This window comes from Humulus lupulus, chromosome X, assembly GCF_963169125.1.
Source record: "Humulus lupulus chromosome X, drHumLupu1.1, whole genome shotgun sequence".
Classification (NCBI taxonomy): domain Eukaryota; kingdom Viridiplantae; phylum Streptophyta; class Magnoliopsida; order Rosales; family Cannabaceae; genus Humulus; species Humulus lupulus.
Genome location: NC_084802.1, coordinates 95,314,658 through 95,329,986, shown reverse-complemented (window position 1 = coordinate 95,329,986; position 15,329 = coordinate 95,314,658).

Sequence of the window (15,329 nt, the reverse complement as noted above, 5' to 3'; positions counted from 1 at the left end):
TCGCAGAGGGGTAAGCATGCCTGAGATTTGAGGTTCGCACGAATGGATTCTGGTAGATGGGGTGCTGGTCTTCATGACTCAATGGTGGTGCATAATCGCACCTAGGTTCGAGTGTTGGGGCTCTAGGCTGGTGGGAACGGGGTTTTCGTGCGGTGGGGTTGGAAGATGCACGCAATTGGTGTGGTTGGGATCGAGTACAGGCGAGGTGGGGTCACGATAGCTAGGCTCGACTGGGAGAAATGGCAAAGATGGTGGGGTAGGAAGGTGGTCAGCCGGAGGTGATGAAGATTATGGTGGTCATAGTGAGTGGCGGCTAGGGCCAGGGATAAAAGAAAAAGACGAGAATGAAGGAGAAAATGGGTATTGGGTTTTCACTTTGATTTTTTTATGACTTTTTTCTAATGAATAATCAGGTGATGTGTCACCTAGTAGGTGGCGACACATCGCATGTCTCTCTACCCCAAAATCCATCCAAAAGCCTTGATTGATGTGCACACTTGTCCCTGATTCCTGCAATATTTTTTTCGTAGCATTGCAACCCATAATTTCATATTTTCTTCCTTTAGCTCCCCACTTTTTTTTTCACCTACCACCTCTCTAAAACATTCCAAAAACTGAATAGTTCATTCCAAATCACCATCTTTCTAAACCTAACACCTGCACCATAAAATGGAACACAAAAGACCAAGTGAAATAAGATCAAGAAAACAAGGAAATCTATTTTTTTTCTTAACACAAAAAAAATAACCAGAGGAAATATAATGAACTTAACTAAATTGCAAAAATAAAATTAGAAACAAAGTTTAGAAACTTGGGTTGCCTCCCAAGAAGCGCTTGATTTAAAGTCATCGGCTTGACTTTATGGAAAAATGCTCATCAAAGAGAGGCTTTCGCCCATAGAGAGTGGCATATGCCCTCACATATAGTTCTTCATTATGAACACCCTCAAGTTTGGTGAGATGTGGAATTGATGGGCTCATAGCTCAACTTGAATTTTGTTTGATGATTGAGTGTGGTGGACACCAAGATACGATGCTATTGATGGCGGAGGAGGTGGTAGCCAAAAAGGATATTCATATGTGTATGCTTCCATGTCTAGTGGCTTCCAAAGTTGAGACTCGGGGACTTGTTGTTCTTGGAAGTGTTGCATAAGGGGTGGTGGTGGGTTGACATTTAACTTTTCAGCACTATTTTGCTCAAACATTTTCTCAACCTCTTGGGGAGAGATAGAACTTGATAAGCTTGACTTCACTATTTTCTCTCCATTTTCTTCGCTACTTTGGATTGTAGTGGGCTCCTTGTGTCGATCAAAATTTTCCCAAAGCGTCTCTAACTCTTTACCACTTTTCAAAATGACCTCCTCACTTTGCTTTTTTCCCCTTGCATTTTCCATATCACTAAGAAACTCTTTGGCCAATAACCCAATTTGATTCTCCAACTTCTTCAAGGGTGCATCTTGGCTTTGAATCAAGGCAGGTTTTTAGCCATAAACTCCATCATCAGTGCCTCAAACGAACTTGATTGAGCCACTTGTTGAGGTTCTTCCATGATGAGGTCGTGAAAATCCTCCAATGTCTTCCCCCATGGTTCTCAAGTGCAATCTTCAAAAGTAGGCTCCATATGGCTAAGATTGTTCTCCCAAACTTGGTTGGATATTGGGGTATTTAAACAACACCACTCATCGTATTCCGACATGTCTTCCAACATCCAATACGCTTCATCGATGGATATTTGGTAGAAATTGGTGGTACCATCTCCTTTTTCTACCCATTCTCTTGTGGTGGGATGCAACCCATTGAGAAAGACTTCAAGTAAGCACTCTCTAGACAAACCATGGTAAGGGAACCTCATGAACAATTTTTTATATCTCCACTATGCTCTATGTAAAGGCTCCAAGTCAAGTTGAACAAAGTTAATGCGAACTCGTCGATGACACATCTTAAGTACCTCACAAAAGGACCAAATAAACACAAACGTAAAATATAACAAGGAAAAATAAAAATAAAAATAAACAAATGAAAAATACAAAACCAAATTGAAAAGCAATTGATTTTAACAAATAAATTTCACTAACTTAAATCCTTGGAAACGTTGCCAAAAACTTGTTACGTAAAATAATTAGCAATAAAAATGTGCAAGTGTACACAATCAACTAGTAATAAAGTGATAAGAATAAGTATCGTCTCCATAGGGAATGAATTATCAAATAATCGTGCAAAAATCAATACTAAACAACTTGGAACAAAACAAGTAATAAAGATTTGATTAAACCTAAAACCTACACAAGAAAGTAAATAAAATAAACAAATGAACGAGAGAGCAAGACAGTGATGATGAGTTAGAATAATTAATTCCTCCTAAAATGTAAATCTAATGCTAATGCTGCAGTAATGTTGTGGCAAACTGGGAATAATTAATCTAGAATTCTAATTTAGTTCATAAGCTTCTCTAATTAAACTAACATATGTCTATGCCAATCTAATTTCAAGAATATTTATCAAACACAAATTCCACAAAGATTATGCAAGACATTAATATATGTCTATACTAAAACAAATTAAATTAAATGAACTTAATCTTGCACCATTCAAGTTGTATGTTCATTAATTAAAACCTCTTCAGAATTATTAATTAACTCATTTACTCACAATTGATGGCCAAACAAAAGCAAGTAAATAACATTAAAACCACTTGAATGAATAAAACCCAATTTCACATTAACACGTTTAACAAAGTTCCAAAATCACACATTAGGGTTCATTAACAATTCTAGCTATGAAAAGTGTACCTCGTAATTAAAATATCAAAAATACTAGTAATAAATGTAAACATTGTCAAGAAAAATACAAGAGAAGAAATTAAATACTAAGAGAGTGATGAGAATATCAAGCCCCAATAGGTGTCCCCAAGTCGTTCTCTTCTCCTCTCCTTCTCTTTGAATCTCCTTCTTTTTCTTTCTTTTTCCTTTTTTTCTTCTTGTTCATTCTCTTCGATCTTTCTCCCTAATGGTTGTTGTTTGTGTTTTTCCAAAAATTGGGGGAAAAAAATAAATATTTAGCTATGTCATTTCTCTTCCTTGTAAGACACCCACATGGGCCAACTTCTCACTTTGTTTGCTTTTCTTTGCAAACCAATGGACCCAATGAAAGTCAAGGACCAACACCCATTAATAGCACTCATCCCACATCAAAATTTATTCATAAATACTGAGCTGGATAAGAAAAAAATTCTGTAGTATCCCACGTGGGCCCTTGAAACAGCTAGCCGGCAGAGCGTAATGCTACTTCCATGCTGCAACATTCCATTATCCTAAGTTCAATTCAAGCTTCAATTTCTTCCCAAAATATCGAACACTCTACCAACCACCAGCTAAGACAAAATTCCACAATTTAGGATATATTTTTCAAGCATTAAATTAATATTTAATATTATTTTATTATAATTAATGTTTAACCAAACTAAAATAAAGAAACTACAAAATACCCTAAACCACTCTTTTCTTGATAAAAATATAAGTTTAAAAGCATAAAAATAACTTTTATTCCTAGAGTTATTAGTGTCATTTGGTTGTAACTCTCCCCCTTGTATAACACGTAGTCTATTTTTCTTGCTATGAATAAAGAAGATCTTCCTATGTTTAGCGACTCTCTAGCTTTGGACAATGAAGGTGACGATGTTGTGCATGATAAACTCAGACAGTCAAGGTTGGAACCCATTACAATAACTTATTTCTATTTAGATTTGGTTTGGAAGTGGATCGTCTTTGTCTTCTTGTGGGTGGTCCATGGATCTTTGAGAACAACTTGTTAGTGCTAGAAAACTAGAGGGAGTTGGTGATTTTTCCTAGATGAAGTTCTCTAAAGCTTCCTTTTGGATGCAACTACAATGAATTCTCAATTTTTGTATGATCTGGAACATGGAATCGAATTGGGAGGCATGATTGACAAGGTTGAAGAAGTTGATCTTAATTCTTCCATGGACTGTTGGGAAAATTCATTCGAGTCTGTGTGATGATTGATATCTCCAATCTATTGATCCAGGTTCTTAAAGTGAATTTAGTATAAGTATATAAATCTGTTTTGATTACCCTTATTTGTTATGAATAACTACTGGACTTATGTCGCTGTGACATTTCAAGACATCCCCCCAAGAATGCTCTCAAAATTTGACTGATCAAGGTGGTTTTTTCAAGATGTAATACATGGAATGAATTCCAGCTACACCCCTTGATGCGTGTCATATGCCGTACAAAATTTAGTTATACTTTATTTTTTAATTCTACAAACTACTTCAGTATAGTGGCAAACAAATATCAAACCCACATAGACTATTAGTTACTTATTATTCAAAATGTAAACATGAATTAAAAAATGTAATTTTGTTTTTTATGATTTAATGGCATAAAATAAAGTAATAACAAAAAAATAATGGATAATATGATTTTAGAAAACAGTTAAGAATTATTCTCCATCTTCAACAATCAATATATCAACAATGACAAATAATATTCCTTATTCCCAATTAACTATTAACCCCGCAGATAACACTTAAGTAGTCAATTATCCTAGTTTCCCTATTATAATTAATTAAAGCTAAGCGCTCATTAATTAATCCTTTTTACCAAGCGATAAACCCACTAATCATATGATCTATTTAACCCAGGAAAAACATTATATTCTGTGGAAATAAGTTAATCTAGGCAATCAATTCATTAAGCATGCAATTCATTTGACCTAGGTTCTACTCTTCATCACAATTAAAATGCCCATCACAATACTCAATTGCAATTTATCACGCTACTTGCAACTGTAGACTATTAGGTGAATAACAATTCTAAGCTGATAGTAGAACAATGTAACACCATAATTAGTTGGCCACCTAACAAGATATCATAATATTTATAGCATTCAATTAGAAGAATAGAGGAATTTTAATACAAGGGAGTAGAAGGAATAAAATTCATCAATGCATTCAAGATTTCATGTCTAAGGTTTTGAAATAACCCTTAACCTAAAAGAAAACTACTTCATAATCATAAACATGATCACAAACATAAACATTAAATGAAAATAAATAAGTTGTAGAGAATAAAGAAAAACTAGATTGAAGGTTGTAGATAACAATGTCTTTTCTTCTCCTTTGCCGCTCTAAACTCCAATATTCGTAATCCAATATTGTTCTAAAAGTTAACCCTAAACTCTTTTATAACTCCTTGAAAATACATATGAAATTTATAATTTAAAGCTGGAAATTATTTGTAGGTCGTCACGGCCATTATTGTTGCACGCCGCGGCCATTAAGCACATATTACCCAGAAAATTGAGCGCAGGTCGCGGCCGTTACTCCCTGTCCTTGAGGCCGCTATCTGGGATAAGAATGGTCGCGGCCGTGAGCCAATTTTTCAACTTCTTTGGTTTTCTTCAAATTATTCAACTCTAGCCTTGAACCTCAGGTTTAGGGACTTATAAAATACTTCAAACTCTTCCTAAAGTTCATTTTCTTGACTCTTATCGTCTCCCGTCAATATCTAGCCACAAAAAACACAAAATTTATCAATAAACTCTCATAAAATGTTTTGTTGCCTAAAAATCAAAGACTCATAAAACAAAGCTAGAAACACATAAAAATGCTAGAAATCAACAATATCTTAGTGAGAAAGGACCACAAATATATACTCCAAAATGCCCTTATAAAATTTCCCCACACTTAGACTTTGCTAGTCCTTTAGCAAAACAACTACTAAAAACTAAAAAACATAAACCAATAACAAATAAACAATTGTTTTGTTGAAAGCGTTAGTTGACTGAAAAATTGGACAAATAAATAATTCTTAGGAAAAATCCAAATTCCACATTCGTTAGAATTTCAACCCAATGTAGAGTCACCACTTAAACACGATCTTTTTATGTTTATGCACAATCAAATTACCAACTGCACCCGAATCAATTTATACATGTCAAAATATGTTTCAAAGTCCCTTATACATAGAAAATATGTATCATAATATCCACTCCATTGAAGTTAACCAATTTTTATACACTAATATAAGCACACATAAACAAGAATCAAAAGGTCTTTGTAGGCTCATAATATAAGGCTAAGGTTAGAGGTAGATGAAAAAGATATATTTAATCTCAAATCACACCATAGCATATATTTATTCTATAATTTAGATCCTCCCACAAATTTCTCATACAATTCAAAAATACATAATCTTTCTCTCTCCTTATCTCCACATTGATCTTACCATTTCTCCCTCACTTATACTTTTGTAATTTCTATCTTTTTTTTTTCATTTCAATATTTTTCATTGCAATTTTTTTTCTCAATTTAACTTCATTGGGAGAAATAGTAGATCATAAAAATTTACATTACAACCCAACAAACCCATAAAAAATTTCCCTTCTTACAAAATACATCCCACAAAATCAAACATTCATATAAAACCATTGTGTAATGGGTCACAAGAAGAAAGAAAATTTTCAAGTTGCAAGGGTTTAGATATTGGATTCATATAAGAAAATGTAACGACCCAACTATTATAGACCTTGGAACATTAATAACTACTATATTAATCATAAGAAAACGTACATGTGAAAACATCATAACTTTATTATGTAAAGAAAGGGTTTGAATACATAAAGATTTTACTAGGATATGGGATCCCATTGTTTTAAAAATAAAAACATAACATGATCTAAATAAATCGATTACAAAACTAAGTGCAGAAAAATACATAGAAATACTATTTAAAGACTTCATCCTCTAATCGAACGCTCAGTCCATCGATTCCATCCTGCCTCAATACACATCCCCAAGCTGCCAAGAACCTTTCCCGCCGCCATAGCTAATTTCCTGCACATATAAATATAAAGGAATGAGCCTAATGACAAGCAAGGAAAAACTAACAACATAAATCATATACATAAAATTCATATCATATGCTAAAAACATATCATAAACATATACTATAAGTGTATCATAAACATATGTCATATACTACTATAATGGCCATCATACTACTTGGGGCTTGTTTAACTAAGCAAGTCATATGCCCAATAGATTTGTGGGGCTTGCTAGCCAAGCAAGTCATATGCCCATAAATTATTGGGGCTTGCTAGCTAGACAAGTCATGTGCCCAAGTCTATCATACATAATATAACATTTCATAACACAACATAACATAAGATAACATATAACATATAAAATCCTATCCTATTTTCCTTACCAATATACCGGGATATGAGAACAGTATCGGGACTTTGGAACACTCCTAAAAACCATAATAGAAAGGTAAGTATACTAAAGAAAAAGGATGAAAAGAATGAACGAACTATACCATTGAAAAGATACTTACCAAAAATCTTAAATTCAAGATCTTAGATGCCTAACCAAGAATAGAGAATACGAGTTAGGATTTTGAGTAGAAAACTATCAGAATAATACAGAAAGGAACTAGAATAAGGAATACCTTGAAGGCTTCTATAACTGAACTACACCTCAAACCGAAATATACTATGAACCTTACTTCCCGAGTGTTTATTAAGCTTATAAGGATAAAGCTTATATCCCCAACCCAAGTGTTTAACCACTCTAAAATAACCTAGCAGCTTACAGACTCTGAATTTAGCTTGATGAATGAAGAAATGGCTGGGTACTAGGTCCTATTTATAGATTTCAAGAATGAAAAGATCTTTATTTAGCTTGAATAAAATAATGGCTTTTTAATTGAAAAATCTTTGAATAATCGTTCAACAAAGGCTGAAGACTCGGTCAAAAAGATTCTGGACTTATCAAGAGGTTAATGAATAAAATGAGCTCGGTTTAAAAAATGTTCAAATATCTGGCACTACACCCGATATATCGCCCCTAGTAGGCGATATATCACCTGGGCTAATATGCCCGAGGCTCGTCGAGGTGGCCGTGCGAAGTTACGTGTTTTTCATATCCCCGTATGGCGATATATCGCCCCTTAGTAATGCGATATATCGGCATACGCTGAAATATTATACACGTAATTGCACTTTTTCAGCCTAATTTGATTTGAGTAAACAACCTTGACTAAGTCCTCTAAGGATTTCAAAGCTGCTGGCAGACCCTAGGATATTCAAATATTACACTTATTAAATTTATTCCTCAAAATACTTAATTATCCATTAAACATACACAAGACAAGTGCCATTTCCTTATTGGGTTTATCTAAACCTTATATTATAATAAATATCACCTTCATAATTAGTTATATTAATTAAACCTTAGGTTATAATTAATATTCTTAAACTATAGATTAAACTTATAAAATCTACAAGTGTTACTACGAGTGTCCAACTAAATCCCGACCTGAACCAAAATCCACAATCATAAAAATACTACAACTATTACTAGCTATTACTATTGCTACTACTATCTAACTAGCTAAGTGAAGTTCTTTGACTCTACAGAAAAGATTATTCATTACGGCTCAAAGATAGAAAACTAGGGAATTAAACATCATAGGTAGGCTTGAAAGGCTCAAACAATCCAAAGAACTTCCCTTAATCATCTTCCTAATCATGTGTACTTATGATTTTGCCTCAACCAATTAATCGATGCTTTCTAGAGTAGTTGAGACTATATATATATAATAGCATGCAAATATCTCTCCAAGTTCTAATGAAAAGGTAAATTCAATTGTGTTCATCATTTGAAAAAAAATCTAAGTTCAAGCTTAAGTGACAACCAAAACAAGAGTTAAGCACAAAATCCATGTAGAACTCATCAATTTCCTATAATTATTTACATCACAATTGAAATTTTTATCATCGGCATACATCTTTCAACTTAACCATTGCCTATGACAACCTAAAAACAAACTAAACTAAAAAAATCAACACCAAATACAACTAAACATAACACAAACACAAATAAGAACTAAAGAAATGATAAATAAAAATAAAAACAAACAGGTTTCTCTTCCCCCACACTTAAAGAGGACATTGTCCTCAATGAAAATAAAATGAAAGATAAGGAAAAGAAAACTCCCTCAGGTGCGCTTTGTTTAACATTGTTAGCTCGACTGAATGTTGCTCTCAGGATCTTTATGTTGGGTATTTCAATGAAGTCTCCATCCCCTTGTACTCATCAGAATAATCAAACACATTGAATTTGATAACTTCACCATCAAATTCCATTGTCAGTGTTCCTGCTCTAACATCCATCTTTGTATTTTTCGTCAGTAAGAATGACCTCCCAAATAAAACCAGTGTCGGAAAGAAAAGTACATCAACCTTCACTGGCACATCTTCAACTACCCCTAAAGGACAAGGATCCGTGCGATCAGCCAGTTAAATAATTGTTGGTATTAAAAGAGCAAATCAAAGATATGCAGCAGGGAATGTGCCATTTTTAATAATTATCAATACTATCCAAGATCATACATACATATAAATATATTAAATCACATACAATAATATTAGAGATTACCTCTTGTAGCCTATCAAGTGTCCTTGACTCTTTTTGTATAAAATCAACGATTTTTTTATCCAAGTTCTGCAAGATCACACATTGATCTTTTAGACCAATCCTCAAACACACAAGGATGTGTGTGGGCACGTAGGATTGAATATGTTGATTGATGACTCTCTAGATATACTAAACACATGAGATCTAGAGAGATTTGATTGAGAGAAGAGGAATTGAACATTTTTCATGTTTAGGAAAACTATCGCTTCTGTCTCAGAGAAAGAGAGTCTATTTTTTAATCACATAAAAATCATCTTTTGAAAGTATCGCTCTATTTGTTTTTATAAAGATAATTAATCTAATTAATTAATCTTTATTTTATTAAAAATAGAATTCAAATTAAAACTGATTTGTTATAACTATTTAATTATTTTATTTAAATCATATTTGTTGACCCATAATTTGGCCAACTGACACGGAGTCAAAATATGCTTGACGTGGATGAAAACGTTGAAAAGAATGTGATGACGAAAATACTAAAGACACACGATTTTATAGTGGCTTGGCCCCAGGATATGGTAATAACCTACGTCCACTTGAATTGTTATTGAAATAAGATCCAAAGGGGTGATCAAAGAACTGGGGTTCAATGAGTTTCACTCACCTTTGAAGAAGAAAATACAATTATTCTAGTGTAATCTCTCTCTAATCTTAAATGACCTCTTTTGCTCAAAAGAAAAAGATCCAGCCCTCTTCCCTAAGCCCTCTTCTTCTATTTATAAGCTCAGGGAAGATTTACATTGATTTGTTACAGATATTCTTTCCTAAATAATCGGATACTCAGGAAATCATGGGAGATAATTTCGAATTCCATCATAACCGCCTAAGATTTCCTCCGCATATAATGTGCGTACGACCAGGCTGGTCGTATGAAGAAACCGATCGCATGATACTGGATGTCTTCCTGGTCGATAGTCGAACATAGATTCTTCCAGGTGTCAGCCACGTGTAATTAATGCCTGCCATGTCATTCATTTCTTATTTTAGGGATAACAATATTTAAAAATGAATAATTAAATAACTGATCAAACAAATAATTTCAAATTCAAAATTCAAATCTCAAGGATTGGAAAATCCTTGAGTGTGGTGCCACACTCACGACACAGAGAGTGTGTCACCCCACATATTAGGATTTTCCCTAATTTTCTCATTTGTTTGTTTAATCAACTTTTATGACTATATTTATCCCAACATAATATCAGTTAATTCAAAATTAACTTTATCTTAAAATATTAGTTTTAAATAAATAAATATAATAATCTAAAGAAGATATTTATTATTCTCTCTCTATTTATTAATTCAAACAAGACTAATATTAATTTAAACCTATAGTTTTTCAAAATAAAAAATGTATAGTTAAATAATTAATCAATTTCCCATAACTATCACATAATTATTTCCTTGCCCTGGAAAATTAATTCCTTTGCAATTAAGTACTTCTTTCTACAAATATTTTCTCTTGACATCCCTACCTTGACAGTGTAGGACAAAGGTGATTTGGGATCCGTGGACCCGTAATATGAAGCACCCATAAATCTTATTATTAATTAAACTCTTTAATCCAATAATCTTATTTATTAATTCCATGATTATTCCACTATAAATATGGAATTGCACTCTAAGTATTTATAGAATTATATTTACAAAGTTTACTCTTGTAGTCGATTGATATAAATGCAGTTTTGTCCTCCATTTATTGGTTCGTTTATTAGAGTTGGTCAAAATTATTTTTTTACCCGTCTAATTACCTTCTGATCCTTAAGTACCATTAATTTACAAGCGAATAATTAATCTATAATTAAATTATAGATTTGAGCTCAATAGCTATTCAGTTCCAGAATTAACCCTTAAGGGAATCAATAATTGATCTATTAGGAAAGTATGGATTCTATTATTGTGATTCATGTTCCCAGCCATTCATGATATTGACTCTAAAAAAAAAGTCATTAGCCTCATTATACCAAGAAAGCTTAAAGAGTGAATCGAAAGATCCAATAAACACAAATAGGAGTTCATGAATACTCAGGATTTATACTGATCTACAAATGATCATTTATTTTGATAAGAATCAAATCTTTATGTCAAATGACAGGTTTATAAGGATAATTAATTATGATCGGTCATGTCATATATAATCTCTTATATATACATCACCTTTACTAAGATGTTTATCCACATCAACAATCAAAATCTAGATCACTTGCATCTCATATGCTTAGCAAACCACACTTGTAACCATTCATTAAAGATTCCATACTTTAATATGTTACTGATTATTTTATTCTTTATATATGATCTTTATTCTCTAGTACTAATACAAGATCATATTCTCATGAATGAATAAGGAATTTTCTTGATATTATCATATAATTAATTCAAACAATAATTAAAATATTCAAATATAATAAAATTGTTCTTTTATTTAATTCAATAAAATATCATTACATACTTTTAGGGAATTAATCCTAACAATCTCTCACTTTCCCTCAAAGCAAGTGAGACATCTCCCTTAATCCCATGTAGCATACATGACCCATAAACGACTTTGCATGAAGTTTCTTGGTAAATGGGTCTGCTAGGTTCTGTTCTTACGTTATCTTCATAACAGTCACATCACCTTGGTGCACAATCTGTCTAACCATATGGTATTTCCTTTCTACATGCTTTCCTCTCTTGTGGCTTCTTGGTTCCTTGGCGCTAGCTACTGCTTCACTTTTGTCACATTATAGGATTAGTGGCTTATCCATATCTGGAACTACTTCCAGATCAGTGTAAAACTTTCTCAACCAAACCGCCTCTTTAGCTGCTTTACAAGCCGCTATGTATTCGTCTTCCATGGTTGAATCTGCTATGTTGGATTATTTAATACTCCTCCAGAACACAGCTCCTCCACCAAGAGTGAACACTGAACCAAACGTCGACTAACGACTGTCTTTGTCTGATTAGAAATCATAATCAGTTTATCTAGTAGGGTTAAACTCACCCTTGAATATACAAGCATATAATCTCTCGTTCTCTTAAGATACTTGAGAATGTGATTTACTGCAATCCAGTGTTCCAAACCAGGATATGATTGAGAACGACTCACAATCCCTACTGCATAGCATATGTACAACTTAGAACACAACATGGCGTACATTAGACTCCCAACTACTGAAGCATAGGAATAATTTATCCTATCCTCTTCCTCCTGAGGTGTCTTAGGACATTGTTCCTTGGAGAGAGTAATTTCATGTCTGGTCGGTAACTTGCCTTTCTTGGAATTCTCCATAGAGAATCTTTCCAGCACCATATCAATATAATTAGCCTGAGAAAGTGCCAAGATCTTGATCTCCTACCCCTTAGGATTTGGATTCCCAGAACGTAGCTCACCTTGCCCAAATATTTCATTAGGAACTTTTTGGCTAACCACTTCTTCACGTTTGAAAATGTCTCTACATTGTTTCCATTGAGGAGAATACCATCCACGTAAAGAACTAGAAAAACCACCACTTTTCCTTGATGTAGTTTTACACACATGCTTCGTCGACATTCTGTTCGAAGCCATATGTTTTAATTATTTCATCAAAGGTGATATTCCAAGACCAAGATACTTTCTTTAATCCATAAATGGATTTCAGCAACTTACACACCTTTTGAATCTCCCCCATTCATGATGAACCCTTCTGGTTGTACCATATAGATACTTTCATCAAGATAGCCATTTAGAAAGGTTGTATTAACGTCCATTCGCCATATCTCATAGTCATAGGTGGCAGCTGTGTATAAGAGGATGCGAATGGATTTAAGCATGGCCATAGGAGAAAATGTTTCTTCATAAACACCTTCTCTATGAGTGTAGCCTTTCGTTACTAGCCTTGTTTTGAAAATCTCCACATCCTCATCTACACCACTTTTCTTCTTGTATATCCAGTTGCACCCAATGGGCCTGACATCTTCAGGTGGATCTACAAGTTCCCAGAAAGAATTGGAATACATAGATTCCATTTCTTGGTTCATGACTTTTTGCCATTTCTCCTTTTCATGATCGTCCAATGCCTCTTTGAAGGTTAACGAATCATGTGCCTCATGTTCATAACAAACAGGTTGTCTTACAATCCTCCCACTACAACATTGCACCAGGGTTTCCTTTTCAGGAATAGTTGTTTCCTCGGTTTGTCGTTTATCATCTAATGGTGAGGATGCTGCGATGGAATCTTATCAGCTGTGAGTTCCTCCAAAACTACCTTGCTCCAAGGTTTATAGTTATTCACATAGTCGTGTTCAAGGAAGGTTTCATTTGTGGAAACAAATACCTTTTGATCCTTGGGACTATAGAAGTAACCGCCTCTTGTCTCTAGAGCGTAGCCCATAAAAACGCACACTTCAAACCTTGAATCAAGTTTCCCTGATTTAGGTCTAAGAACATGACCAGGACTACCCCAAATGCGAAAATGGTGAAAACTAGGTTTGTTTCCATTTCACAGTTCTAGTGAAATTTTGCTTATGGTGTTAGATGGGACTACATTCAAAATGTAAGTCATCGTTAGAAGTTCATATCCCTAGAATGAGAAAGGAAGTGAAGAGTAGCTTAACATAGACCTGACCATGTCTAAAAATGTTCTGTTTCTTTTTTTAAAAACACCATTTTGTTGTGGCCTTCCTGATGCTGTGAGTTGGGATAGAATACCATACCCTAGTAAGAAATATTTGCATTCTAAATCCAAATATTCTCTACCTTGATCAGATCAAAGTGTTTGAATTCTTGAAACTTACCAACGGTTTTAGATTTCCTAAGCATTAAGTAAGTATGACCATATCTAGAGTAATCATCCATAAAAGTGACAAAGTACTCATACCCACCTCTTGCTTGTGCATTGATTGGACCATAGACATCGCTGTGTACAAGCTCTAAAGGTTCTTTAGCTCTTTTACCTTTCAGGACGTTTGGTCATTTTACCTTCTAGACAAGATTCACAAACCGAAAGAGTTCCAACTCTTAGTTCTCTCAAAGGTCCATTTTTTGTTAACCTGCTTATCATGTCTAGACCTATATTACCAAGTCTAAGATGCCAAAGATATGTGTCATCCTCATTTGAAACTTTTTGTCTTTTGTTTCCTTGTGGTTTTGCTACTTTAAATAATTATGAATTATTAATCATTCATTCATTAGGTTTGAGCATATACAGTCTGTTTGTATGTTCTGCTTGACAAATTTTATAACCATTCTTCAAAATAACAATCGAATTGTTATTAAAAGAAATATCAAAATATTGTCCATGAAATATAGATAAGGAAACTAAATTTCTAGAAAATCCATGAATAAAATAAACATTGTTCAAAACAAGATAATTGATCCCAAAATGTAAACGGATTATTCCCTTTGCTCTAAGTGAAACGAGCGTTCCACTTCCAACTCGCACAGTGACCTCGCCGTCAGCCAGCTCCATTGATGACTCAAGTATCTGCAGAGAAGAACAAACATGGTTAGTGGATCCTGAATCTAAAACCCATGATGATATATCTTCTTCCACTACACAAGCTTCAAGTACAAGTAAATCAAATTTACCTTTCTTTTTCAGCTCCAAGAGATGCTTTTTACAGTTTCTCTTCCAGTGACCTTCAACTCCACAGTGGAAACATTTCCTTCTGGATCTTTCTTCTTGGAGTTATTGTCATTCTTGTTCTCCTTTGCTTTTTGTGCCTTCTTGCTTTTCTTGGACTTCTTTCCATTTCCTTTGTCCTCATCATTGTTCTTCTTCCTCTTCTTGGATTATCCTCAGAGGTTGAAGTTTTCTCCTCGACCACATTTGTCTCAGCCTCTTTTGTAATGGATTTGTTAAGAGACC